Here is a 14,283-nt window from a genome sequence, read left to right as displayed (position 1 = left end):
GCTGCTAATAATTAGTGGAGCTACAGTTGCAATCAAAATTATTCAACCCCCACAATGAACAAATCAAACAAGGACAATTTAAATAGCTCAACACAACTAACATTACAAGTGGTTTCTCCACATTCAACACAAAATGCCACTTTTAATGACTACTGCAGTCTCAAAATGATTCAACCCCTTCATGACAAGCATCTTCAGTACTTAGTAGAGCACCCTTTTGCTGTAATGACCTGCTGCAAACGTGATGCAAAGCCAGACACCAGCTTCTGGCAGAGGAATCTTAGCCCATTCCTCATGGGCAGAGGCCTTCAGTTCACTAATATTCTTGGGTTTGCGTGCTGCAACCGCCTTTCTAAAATCCCACCAGAGATTTTCAATGGGGTTCAAGTCAGGCGACAGTGATGGCCACTCTAGTATCTTCCAGGATTTCTTCTGAAACCAAGCCTTGGTGGACTTTGAGGTATGCTTGGGATCATTATCCTGTTGGAAGGTCCAATGACGCCCAAGCTTCAGCTTCCTCACAGACGGCATGACATTTTCTCCCAGGATTTCCTGATACTTGATTGAATCCATCTTGCCCTCCACACGCTGCAGGTTTCCAGTGCCAGACTAAGTGAAGCAGCCCCAGAGCATCACTGAGCCACCGCCATGCTTCACTGTAGGCAGGGTGTTCTTTTCAGAGTATGCTTCATTCTTCCTCCTACAGACATATCGCTGATGAGCAAATTGGAGCCGACTTTTCTTGTGCTTTTGGGTCAGTAGTGGTTAGGGTTAGGGGTTACGTCTTGGAGTTTGGGCATGGAGCCCTTCAGCGTTTAGTATGCACCTTACTGTGGAAACTGAAACCTCAGTGCCTGCTGCCACCAAGTCTTGCTGCAGGTCTTTTGCAGTCATTCGAGGGTTTTTGACCACCTGCCTCCTCAGGACTCTGGTGGCAGCCGTTGATAGCTTCCTCTTTCTTCCACGTCCAGGTAATCTAGCCACTGTCCCTTTAACTTTAAACTTGCGAACTATGCTTCCTACTGTATCTCTAGGAACATTCAGTGCCTTTGCTCTCTTTTTGTATCTTTTTCCTTGTTTGTGCAATGCAATGATCTCAGTCCAGGTATTTGAGCTGTTCTATCTCAAGCACACCTGATGCAACTAGTGAAGCCCTTGATTGGTTGCATCAGGTGTGCTGAGACCACATCTGATTTGCAAATGTGTGCTCTTATGAGGGATTCTATTCAGGGGGTTGAATATTTTTGAGACTGCATTAGTCATTGAAAGTAGGATTTAGTGTTGAATTTGGATAAAATCCTTGTAATATTTGTTGAATATAACTATTTAAACTGTTCTTGTGTAATTTGTTTATTGCAAACACCTGAAAATTTTTACATTTTGCCAATAAACCTAAAATGCAATGGGGGTTGAATAATTTTGATCGCAACTGTAGCTGTCTTCAAATACATCCTGGTAAAAGCCGAAAGCCCCAAAAATATAAATTGCTGTTTAGTATCAAGTGTAGACTTTTATTTGTGCATGTTTCTGTATGTATTTGGTCTGTGATGTGTCAGATGAGAAGTGTCCCTGGATCTCCTTATAAAGGCTTTGGAACTGTTTATCCCCCTTGAGTTTTCAGGCCTGGCTATAGTGATATCAACTGAACAACTAATTCATCAAATGACCTATCCAACTGACACACAGTGACCTAGAGTTGTTTGGACCCCTGGGGTTCTAGGGCCAGGGACAGTGGTCCTCTTTGTCCAGGTATTAATCCAGCCAGAGGACCAGATCCAAAGAGGAGCCTCGGTTTTCATATTTCCCTGATACTTTGACTGTGGTTCACACTTTTGATGATCTTAGCATTTTAACTTGAGAAGCTCATGAGGAATTTTAAGACTTTTCTTCAAGCAAACAAAAACTTGGACCTGCCTGTTGCTGTCTGGCTCTCACAGTGAGGAGGGGAAGAGTCAACACTGACTCTCTGAGACCAGCAACAGGGGCAGAGGAGAGGAGAGAGCGTTGGCGCATGTGCATCCATGCATTCATGCATCTATTGTGCTCCAGCCCTGTGCTGGGTTTTGGAGGTCACTCTGAAATAGCAGCCGGTGTTCCTGGTCACATGGCTTGGCTCGCTGTCAGGAATTTGCAGTGGGAGGAATCCACTCAACAGCAGGCCTGGGAAGCAGCAGGGAGGGGCCTTACTGGAAAAGTAAGCTGGACTACAGCCTGAACAGGACTCACAGCTTGAACTACATCCTTTATGCATCTGTAGCTGCCCACAGCTGGACTTCTGTGGTCTCACAGTCAAGATTTGTGAAGCTTTTGCAGGCAGTGCTTTTGTCCCTATTCAGTGTTAGCTGGCACAGAAGGGTTTTGGGGAAATTATGAAGGAACAGCTGCATGTGTCAAAAATACAGTGAGGTTTATTTATGAAGCTCTAAATCACAGTTCCAGTGTCAGGGTTCCACTGCGGCCTCATCATGGAACACAAGTTTAAAATAACACATCCTGACCTCTGACCTGCACTGAGAGCAGAGAGGACAAATTGATGAAATGTAAGTAACTGGTCCCAAATTTGGGCCAGTTCTGGTTTATTCAGTTTGCTCATGGCTGACATTTGACATCTGGCAAATTGGACCGGTCCACAAGTGCCATCATTCCACACGGTATGTGGGCTGGATGAGTGTATATGGTGTGGGCCAGATCCAGGCTGCAACAATTTTGCTACCTGTGGAGAGAACTGTCTGTCTGCTGTTTGGTGCTGAGCATGTCAGGTACAGTTGGATTATCAGAGCTTTTCTGTCTTAAAACAGCTGCCTGGTGGTTGATGAGACCAATTGGATTGAAACTATATCTTATATCTATAAAACTAAATCTACTTTTTCCTTCTGGCTGGGTGAGTGTTGTCGTTTTGCATCTTTAAAGTAATAGTAGTATAATAGTATCCTACCCCTAATGTGACTTCACCAATATAACTGATGCTGAGTAGATGGGTTCCGATGATGTTCTGGGTGGTTTTAACACCCACTGCAGAGCCTTATTGGCTACTTGTGCAGTAAAACATCTGGTACATAGCATACAGGTGTACTTCAGACTGCAGGGTCATGTTTCCAATAAATAAATGACATGGTATCGCATCGTTGCATAAGCTCATTCACTCACTGATGCTCAATCCAGAATTTTAGGCAGTATTGGAGGCATTTCTGATGATCTATCAGTCTCACACCCTCACTGGGTAATACAGTAAATCTAAATTTAAATTTAATTTGAATGTTCCTTTGATTGACAGGTGTCAGGTATCAGCACGGGTGGAATATGAACTAGGGAAAGTGGGCATCTGGCCACAGACTCACAGGAACCTCAAAATCAAGGTTGTTTTATACAAGTTGGTTCCACTTGGTTGGTTAACTACAATAAACCTCTCCGGCAGAAAATAATGGGCCCTGCAGAGCACACTGTACAGTACACTATGCCCAGACTGGAGTGGGAACCAAAAGATGGAAATAAACAGAAAAGGTAACACACTAATACATTACATACACGTTGTGCTCCACTGAAGTGAGCACCACAGGCAGTGATATGTCCTAACTTCACACCCTGAGCTCCAGTTGTGTAAACTCACTTTGGTTATTTAGCAATGGAATCGTTCTGTCTGACCCACTTCACCCCTGGTCCTGCCAAAATTCATCCCTGACTTACGAAAGCACAATTGCTGCTTCTGTCCACACGCTGCCCTCTGCTTGGTGGTTGCTACTTCCTGGGACGGACTGCAGGGTGGTTAGAGGCCTTAACCTGACCTTGCACAGTGTTAGTAAAGTGTAAACATGGCACGGTCCGTTTCACCTCCATATTTACAGTCATAACTTCACTGATTGCAGTGTGTTGTACCCAACAACTCAGCACACATGCAGCAGCTCACCTCTCATTATTTAAGCCTGACCTGTGTGTGATTTAGCTATTGTTATACCCAGCTGAACACTGTGTACACTCACACTGCTGGTGACCTTACTGCTACAGTGCACAGATGAGATGAGCTTCAACATAGTATGTATGTATATATATATATATATATATATATATATATATATATATATATATATACATACATACATACATACATACTCGTATATACATTACAATGTATGTTATTAATAGTTCCATGAGTAATAAAGCTAAATAAGAGTGAAACAAAGCTGTTACAGGTCACTTCAGCTTTCATGTGAAAGTACATAATGTGTAATGCAAACAGAACAATATATACTAATACAATATATCACCTGGTTAATACTCTAAAGGGGCAATTTGTAAGATATGGGCAGAATGTTAGTTGAAAACATAATCAACAGAGTGTGAAGAAACAACAGTGTTGAAGTGGAAGTTAGCATGCTAACCTGCTAGCCCTGGTCCGTCCTGTCTCCTGATACCAGTGTGTACCACTAGAGGTGACAGGCTGATAGCCCTGCAGATTCAGCTGGGAGTTGTCAAAGCAGCCAGGTCACCACTGAGTCTAATAAATAAACAGAATAAACTCTCAAAATATCAATAAAGGAAATTATCTCACTTCTATTTTCTAAACCAAACAGAAAATACAACTGTACATGTCTGGATTCAGGTTTCTCAGACGTTCTTAATTGCCTTGTTAATTCATCGGGAAACACACTTCATTGTCTTTTGTCTTGGTTTGTCTTTCCAAAATCACCTCTGGTTTGGTCCAAATAAACCATCAGTCCACAGGGTAACATCTGGACATTCCAGTTGTGCCATTTTCCCCCACTGCTGATGTCCAACTCTCTCTCTTTCCTCCTAATCCTCCTATTTCACAGGTTTTTATTTTTTCCCTCTAACATATTTCCTCACTTGCTGCTTGCCGTACTTGGGGCCCTACTCTGCCTCTGATTGGCTTACCCAGATATTAACCCTAACCAATCATCAGTCCACATGCCTTAATCTAACCAACCCAATGAAAGGCAACAAGTAACAACCAATCAGAGGCAGAGTAGGGCGGGTCATGCTGTCACCATCTTGGGAAAAGAAAACTAATTTTGGTGCAACAGGCTGCAAACAATTCAAAAATACTGTGAGCTGAATAATGACTGTAGGTGGACCTGAGGATGGAATTTTACATCCGTTTGTGTCTATCTAAAGTTTATTAATACAAATGTTTATTTTATGTGTCTGAATTGTTCTTGTTTTATCAGATTTCATAATTATTTTATTATTTTTCTGCGGGTCATTATGAACAATATGTGAAACTGCAGGAAACTGGCTTTAAGTTGCAAAAATGATTGGGCGGGGGAGGGGGGCTGCCTGAATAATGACAGAATAAGACTGAATAATGACATCACAACAGTCTAATCTGAATGTAGACCATGTGTATGAACATTCTTTTCTAGTCACTATTGACTGATAACATTTCCCAATGTTCTCTGGTATATTCAGAGTGAAGAGAGAGGGACAGGGCAGGGAGAGCAGCTGGCATCGAGCTGAGTGACAAAATGAGCAACTAGCACAAGTAGCACTTTGATTATCTGAACATATCAGTGTTGGAGAGATACAAAATCTAGCAGTGGTGTAAATTTGCGTAATTCTTTTTCCTTCAACTGTTGTTTCTGTGGGCATTAATGAACTTTCATCAACAAGTCAAGTTCCTTTTTCAATTTCTGCAGCTGTCACACTGGTTTGGAAAAAAGTTATTTTTGACCTGACCCACTAAAGGGTCAGAAGACATTATTCAAAAATAACTCTTTTCCTTTTCCAGCAATCATACACATCACTGACAAACATTCTCAGTGATGTGAATGATGGCTGTGTGTGTGTGTGTGTGTGTGTGTGTGTGTGTGTGTGTGTGTGTGTGTGTGTGTGTGTGTGTGTGTGTGTGTGTGTGTGCATTGTGTTTGACTCCTACCTCAGTAAAATACTCACATCTGACTGACTGCATCAGCCCCACTCTCTGTTTTAAGGTCAACACAGAACACTCAGCCCAAACAGTTTAATATCTGCAGTCAGACGACACAGACTGCACACACTGACCTTGCAGCTGTACATCACAGGGGCAGCTGATTGGGCTCCTTCCCATCAGTTACTTTGGTCTGTGTTTATGTCTGTTGCCATTACACAAAGCCTTGATGCTCTATGCATACATATATTATACAGCTAGAGCTTACATTTTGCTAAAACGTTTTTGGTTTGCAGTTTTATCACAACACAATGTCACAGATGTTGTCATAAGTTGTCATGCTGATTGCAGGAATGTCCACCACAGCTGTTGCCTGTGAATTGAACATTTATTACACTATCATAACTGGTCTCCAATGTCATTTCTAAGCATTTGGCTGCACATCCAAGCAGCCTTGCAACCGCTGACAACATGTAACCACACCAGCCCTTCACATTGTGCTTCTTGCACACTCTGTTAGAAAGTGCCTCAGGGAAGCTCATCTGGTGCTCGTTGTCCTCACCAGGGTCTTGACCTGACAGCAGTTCATCGTTGGAACCAACTTGAGTGGGCAAATGCTCACCTTTGTAGAAGTGTTCTCTTCACACATGAATCCTGATTTACATCTCCTGGTTTACTGAGGCCCATTGACATACCATTCATCTGCCACCATCACCTAAAGTTGCAGCATGATAATACACGGCTCCATGTTGAGAGGATCTGGACCCAGTAGATCATGCATACTCATCAGACATAGGCCAATGATCATGTTTGGGATGCTCTGGATCAACACCTGTGTTCCACTTTCTGTCAGTGTAAAGCAACTTTGCACCAAATCTTCTGTGCAGTGTTTTTTTATCAAGTAATATAAGCTTCCTGAATGTGAACAGGAGAGTTGCAGTGCACTGACGAATGACAACATGATCATAAGCATCATATCAGTTGTCACTTGTCAAAATATATTAAATGAGAGATAATAATCAGTTTTGACAAGGTGAGCTGTGTGGCAACTGGTAATTGTTTTAATTGTAACTTGTTTATTAAAGACTGCATACATTACAAAATGAAACACTGAATGACCCAGTAAGCAGCTGTGGGTGCTGCTCAGGCCCTTTATCAAAGCCTGCTTTCAGGCCCTTTATTATTTCATCTGATACAGTGCATATGAGATGGTGTTTTATCAAATTACCAATCTGTGCACCTGGAGTTAGGTCTTATTCCAGAGTAGCAATACTGAACACTGTTGGTTCCCTGAGTGGATGTAAGATAGATTTAAGCAGCTGAGTGATAATTAACAGGGCTCAGTAGGCTCCCAGTGAATATGGCTTGACAGCTGACTAAGACTGATCACAGCCTCTGAGACTGGCGGATGTCAGTTTGAAGACAGGGGACACAGTGCGGAGGTGATTTACAGCGGCTCTGACCAGGACTGACTTCGGGGATGAGAAGACGCCTCTCACTTTTATCTCCCAGATGAAACTACGGGGGCAATCAGACTGTCTCCTCTTGAGGTACACAGTGGTATTATGAGTCAGGGTTGGCTGGAGTTAGCTGGTTAGCATGCAGTATCTCTGTTAGCGTTATTATGGATCCCACTCATCTTCTCACAAGACCCGCTCCACTCCACCTCTGATTGTGTTCTTTATGCTTGACTCAAACTGTGAACTCACACAGTAGCTCTGGTAATGTCTGTGTTCTATGGTTTATAAACTGTAGTTTTGCAGGTAAACACACTGACCTCTTCAGCTTCTCTCCAGGGGCCTCATGTACTAAGACTTGCATGGATTTCCTACTGAAACATGGCGTACGCTAGAATCCAGAAACTGTCATATGCACAAAAAAAATCAGATGTATCAAAGTGTGCGTACGCATCGATCCAAGCACTTTTCCTCTGTACATCCCAATCAACGTGGAATTGAGCGCACATGTAGAAGTGCTAAACTCCTCCCTGTCCACGCCCTCATTTAAATATGCAAATTAATTTAAATAGGGCCTGCACCGGGGATTCCCCTCTCTGCACCATCAGATTTACACCATGAGTAAAGGGAAAAAGCGCCACTTCACCGAGTCTGAGCTCGAAGCGCTATTAAATAAAGTCGAGATGCGAAGATCTGTATTATTTGGCAGCCTCTCGCCAGGGATAAACACCAAAAAAAAAGAAATGTGAGTGGGAGCGTGTGTGTGAGGCAGTGAACGCTGTGGGGTGCGCCGTGGCTACTGCAGTGTGACATTTCCAACTTTACGCACGCGTTTAATGACACAAATACTGAACACAAGGAGACAGTAAAGGGCTTCTTAGATAGCTCTGCCGCTCTATTTTCACCAGGGAAAAACAAATGCACATATTTGAATGCACGTGCCCAAACGGGCATTGTGCTGGTTTACATTCGGGCCGCAATTAAATGGATACATTATTTACTCACTGAGAAGCCACCCATCGCGCACCGTGCCAGCCTCCAGCCTGTTACCAACCATGCTATTGGTAAGAATGAACAGTCATGCGTTGAACCAGGCCACCTTGCCACGATGTTGGTGAGCTGCATTTGCGCACCACATATTATTTGAACATTAATTGAATGAAAATGTTTCCTGTTGACAAAAACAAATTCAGCCTGTGATGGCGCTTTTATAGCAACATGTGTGCAGTCATTAGCTCCGATTACATTAGGGAAACTGGCTCTTGCTGCAAATTGCGCTTTAATGTTGGCCTGTTCAACAGCATTGTATGGGAATTTGATGTACCTGGATGACATTCTTATGATCCCGTCCCACACAGCTGGCATGGCTCAGCTCAGAGTGGACTGGCACACTCCTGACCGGTCGGCCAGTTCCCTCTGGAAGGCTCCTGTTGCCAGGAACCCCAGAGTGGTCAGCACCTGTGTGGGCACGGACAACCCCTGGCTCCTGGCTGTGTGTCGTTCTAGGGCCGGCCGCAGCTCTGCGCACAGCTCCAGTAACACTGGCCTCGGCAACCTAAAACGACTCATGAGCCAGTTGTCGTCATTTGCCAACAGATCTTCCCGTTCTCTAAACACCCTCTCACATCTGATATTACCATTTGCGATGTCTTCTAACAAGGCCAAGGCTGCCATTGTTAATGGCATTTTTTCATCACTTTGCGCATGCTTTTATGATTTATGATTTATGATCCATATGATTGCAAACACGTGTGTGTTAATTGTCCATTACTGTATGGGGTGCCGATTGTAAAGTTGCGCATGCTAAAATAAACAGCAACTTTTCCACACATTTAGCACCAAACCCCATTAAAAAAACTTATGTGAATTTTTTAATATTGCTTTTGACCAGATTTACAGCAATATTTGTGAACTTGATATTTACTTCTCTCTTAAATCTAAATGTTAAATCTAAATCTAAATGTTAAATGTTAAATCTAAATCTAAATGTTAAATCTAAATGTTAAATCTAAATGTTAAATCTAAATCTAAATGTTAAATTTAAATCTAAATGTTAAATTTAAATCTAAATCTAAATGTTAAATCTAAATCTAAATGTTAAATCTAAATGTTAAATCTAAATGTTAAATCTAAATCTAAATCTAAATGTTAAATCTAAATCTAAATCTAAATGTTAAATCTAAATCTAAATCTAAATGTTAAATCTAAATCTAAATCTAAATGTTAAATCTAAATGTTAAATCTAAATCTAAATCTAAATGTTAAATCTAAATGTAAAATCTAAATCTAAATCTAAATGTTAAATCTAAATGCTAAATGTTAAATCTAAATGTCACGGTGAAACTAAATATTTAGCTAATATGCAAATTCACACTGCCTGTCACCGGAAGTACCAAAATAAAAGCTCATTGTCGCGAACAAACGCTATCGAGGGTCGAAGGACAGAGGGTGTCGTCTCTGTGCCGATTGTAAAGCCCTCTGAGGCAAACTGTGATTTGTGAATTTGGGCTATACAAATAAAATTTGATTTGATTTGATTTTGATTATCCGCGGTCTCCTCGGGTAGTCAGGCGAGTGATTGCGCAGCACTGTTAGTCACGTCTCCTCACCGTGCTCTCATGTTGCCTGCCACCATGTCCAGCGACTTAGCTGGAAACATTGGTGGGGCCGTTTTGGCAGCAATACAGAGGTTCAGCAATGCGCCCGCAACGACAGCGACAGCCCTTTTCACAGAGTCGCCGTGTTATGGCCACAGCGGCGGTTCGCCAATTCTCCGTCGTTGTTTGTTCACACAGAGTCTTTATGCCAGCGCTGCTGGGCTCTGTGTGAACAACCAACAGCGGAGAATTAGCGAACCGGCGCTCCGGCGATAAAGCGGCTTCTCTGTTTGAAAAGGGCTAGCACAGCTACAGCATACACCACAGTAGAGCCACTACAGCACTCGGTAGCTTTTATTGTTGTACTTCCGGTGACAGGCAGTGTGAATTTGCATATTAGCTAAATATTTAGTTTCACCAGTGACATTTAGATTTAACATTTAGCATTTAGATTTAACATTTAGATTTAGATTTAGATTTAACATTTAGATTTAACATTTAGATTTATATTTATATTTAACATTTAGATTTATATTTAACATTTAGATTTATATTTAAATTTAACATTTAGATTTAGATTTAACATTTAGATTTAACATTTAGATTTAGATTTAACATTTAACATTTAGATTTAATATTTAACATTTAGATTTAGATTTAACATTTAGATTTAACATTGACATTATATTTTTTATTTTTACAAGAGAAGTAAATATCACAAATATTGCTGTAAATCTGGTCAAAAGCAATATAAAAAAATTCACATACGTTTTTTTAATGGGGTTTGGTGCTAAATGTGTGGAAAAGTTGCTGTTTATTTTAGCATGCGCAACTTTACAATCGGCGCCCCATATTACTGTGTCTCTGATGTGCACATTACTCTGAGGACAAATTGTTTTCACATAATTAACAGTTTCCCAGCATCACCTCAAAGTGTCGCCAAAGGAACAATAGCTGTAGAAACGTGCGTACACCAGCCATGAAGCTGGCGTGGGGCACAGCACATTTCCACGGTCTTTTCACTTTTGATACATCTGACCGTTGGCGTGGAAAATGACATACGCCACGTTTTGTGTGTACGCAACATTGATACATGAGGCCCCAGGTCCTCTGCTGCTCTTCTTGAGGTCACTCATCCTCTGGAGTCACTCTTCCAGTGTCTCTGGGCTCGTTAGGTCAAGTGGACAGGCATGCTGCTGACAGGCCCTGCCACTGCTCCATCACCCAGCTTGTCGCTCTACCAGCTCCGGGAATCTGCAGCTTTGAGTCAACGACCAGTCGTGGTGGTACGTTTATCACACATATATGCAAAACGGTGAGTCGATTTTAAGAAACTTTGTTTGAGTCTAGCGTTACACCAGCCATGGTTCTGAAGTATTTACAGACATTTGGACCCTCACAAAAGTCTAGTAAACTCTGCCAGTGGGTAGGCTACCTCGTAACATACATCAATATCGATTTTCATAGTTGATCAGTCTATGGTTGGGAGGGATGACTTACAAATACTCTGGATTCTCTGTCCATATTGAAAACATCACTGGTATTGATCTATTATTTTTCTTCTCTTTCAGTCTTGCCTTTAGGTAGGTTCATGGTTGGTTTGCTTTTTCAGCGCCCCCCATCGTCAGTTGATAGAAGTGACAAAGTAATACTTTGTTTCACTTTAATTTAATTCGAAGGCTACTAAAATGATTCTCTCTGTGTATGTAGGCTTATAAACCACCGTTATTCCCTAGCTGCTGGTCAGATGATAACACCGGTTATCTTAGTGCGGTACAATATTTTTGCATCTTTCAAGTAGAGTTATGTTTAGGTAATTATTAGACAACTTTTATGATATGTACTACGAAAAAAATACTGAGGTCTGGACCTCAGTGACCTCAATGCTGGGTACGGCCATGGCTGCAGGGATGATGTGTTTTTGTGGCTAAGCAGAAGGTAGCATCATCCTGGTTCCCTTGCCAAAAAGACTATGGGATTTTTCCACTGGATGTTGGATTATTGCAGAAAATAAGCATAAATAGAAAAATTCATAAATCAAGATCATCTTCACAGATGAACAGCACTCTGTGATGTTTGAAGCATAAATTAAATGTGTAGCAGTAAAAAAGCTAATGTTAGTACAAACAGACGACATCACGGTCACGTGACTTAAACGTCACCACCACTAAGAGTCTTACTACACAATTACTAAACAGGTTTTCTATAAACTGATCAAAGTACAGGTTGTAAAGTCAGAGTTAGAATAGTGTGTAACTAAAGTGGGCCTGTAAAGACGGACTAGTGAGTAGATGAGTCTCCGTGTTCGCTGTGAGGACGTTTAATGTCCCCGAAACCTCTGTAGTCTCATTTAGACACTTGTTAGCAACCGCTAACTGTTTTTAACACACGGAATAGCTTTATAATTAAACTGTGGACATTTAATGATGGATTTTATGTTGGAGAACAAAACGTGTAAATATCTTCAGTCTGTGGTAACCACACACCTTATTTCACACATTTACCTGAAAACACATTCAACTAACTCATTGAATTGGAGACGAGGGAGCCGGATGATCCTGGGTTTTAGGACTCATTACTACACCACTCTATAACTCCACTATTAGACAGCACATAGGCATCTTTGACATCACGCCAACACTGTTGTTTCTATTTATAATGTTGTTTAGGTTTTAAACTAAAATTCTGTCCACAGCGTACATATTGCCCCTTTAAATGACTGAGGGGACTGTGCAAAAAATTCTGCTTACTCTGTACCTCTGTAAATGCCAAATAAAATCCCTTAAAATCAATCCTTATATATATATGTGTGTGTTCAGTTCTTTTTCCAAAGGGGTCTTCTTCTCTCTCAACTCTAACCCTGCAGCCTCAAAGGTAAAGCAGTCTGTTTGATCACCGCTGACACAAACATGAAGACTGTTTATGCAGAATACTGTGAGAAATATGTGAGACCGTTGAGGATGAAGGCAGGTCAGAGATAAAGAGACAGAGGGAGGCAGACAGATAAACAGAGAGAGAGTGAGGCTGCAGCATAGGGGGCCTTTGTCTTATGTAACAGCCCTTTAGCCCCGCCTTCTTCCACTGGCCAATCTAATCCCTCCATCACTCCTCTCACTCTTCACATGCAATGGCCCCACACATCACACACACACACACACACACACACACACACACACACACACACACACACACAATGGCCTTTGACGCAGCTGAGTGGGCACCTTCAAGGGATCGGCATTCCATTGGATGAAGAGAGGCACGACTGCGGCATCCTATTGGGTACCAGCCTGTATCACCACCACCATCATCATCCTCATCACCATCATGTGTCACACGTGCAGCATCAGCAGGGGGATGCAGGGAACAGCATGTTCTCATGTATGTGCCGCCATACAAAGTGCAATGCATTCACAATGTAAAAATATCCCATCATTGTTTCTAATGAGTGAATGTTACATTTATTACATTTATTATTATTATTATTATTATTATTATTATTATTATTATTATTATGTACATAATATATCTAATACATATCTAAAATCAATACTTTGCACAAGAGATCATTTGTGAATGAATGAAGGTGAATGTACCAGATCATTAAAGAAACCAGGCACAGGGTGTGAGGCAGGGGAGGAGGACGAGAGACTGTGGAGTTGAATACTGTGCCTTTGTTCACAGACTTCCTCTTTCTCTGTGACCGAGTGACCGTTGAACACATAAATCACTTGAGACCAGCCTTAGTGATAAGTGACTGATGGATTATTTGTTATGCAGCAGTTTATGTAGGCTACCTGACTATGACAAGGTAAATTAAACTGCTCCTGAACTTTTGAAGGAAGATGTGGCTGAAGAGCAGGACGTTATTGACATGGTCACAGTCCTTTAGAAGAATTTTTCCCTGGAGTGAGTGAGCAGTGAGTATTTAGACTGGATATGTACAGTGTGTACAAGGAGCGCACATATATCCAGAGTTAATCATTGTTCTGTGACGATTTTCTGCCCTTACCATGCAGATGACTTGATCATATAACATAATGTAGGTCGCATAATACTAACAAGCTCTACCACATGTTCAAGCGGGCTGGACAAAGTACACCAATGAATTAAGATAAATATTTGATCTTGACACTCTCCCTGAAGGAAAACGAATGTTTAATTCACAGGTGAAAGTCCACCTGTGTCCGGGTCTACTCAGATAAGGTGAACACACCTGTGGAGTTAACAGTGAGGGAAACTGCCTCTGTACAGCCGCCTTACTACACAGAACTCAGCTGAAAGACTAGAGAGCTGAACAGTGAATTGTGTCTTCTATAGTGTCTGATCAACGTTAGTGGAAAACATTTCC

The sequence above is a fragment of the Pagrus pagrus genome, assembly GCF_965226575.1.
Source record: "Pagrus pagrus genome assembly, chromosome: 23".
Taxonomy (NCBI): domain Eukaryota; kingdom Metazoa; phylum Chordata; class Actinopteri; order Spariformes; family Sparidae; genus Pagrus; species Pagrus pagrus.
Note: the sequence above shows the minus strand (reverse complement) of the source record.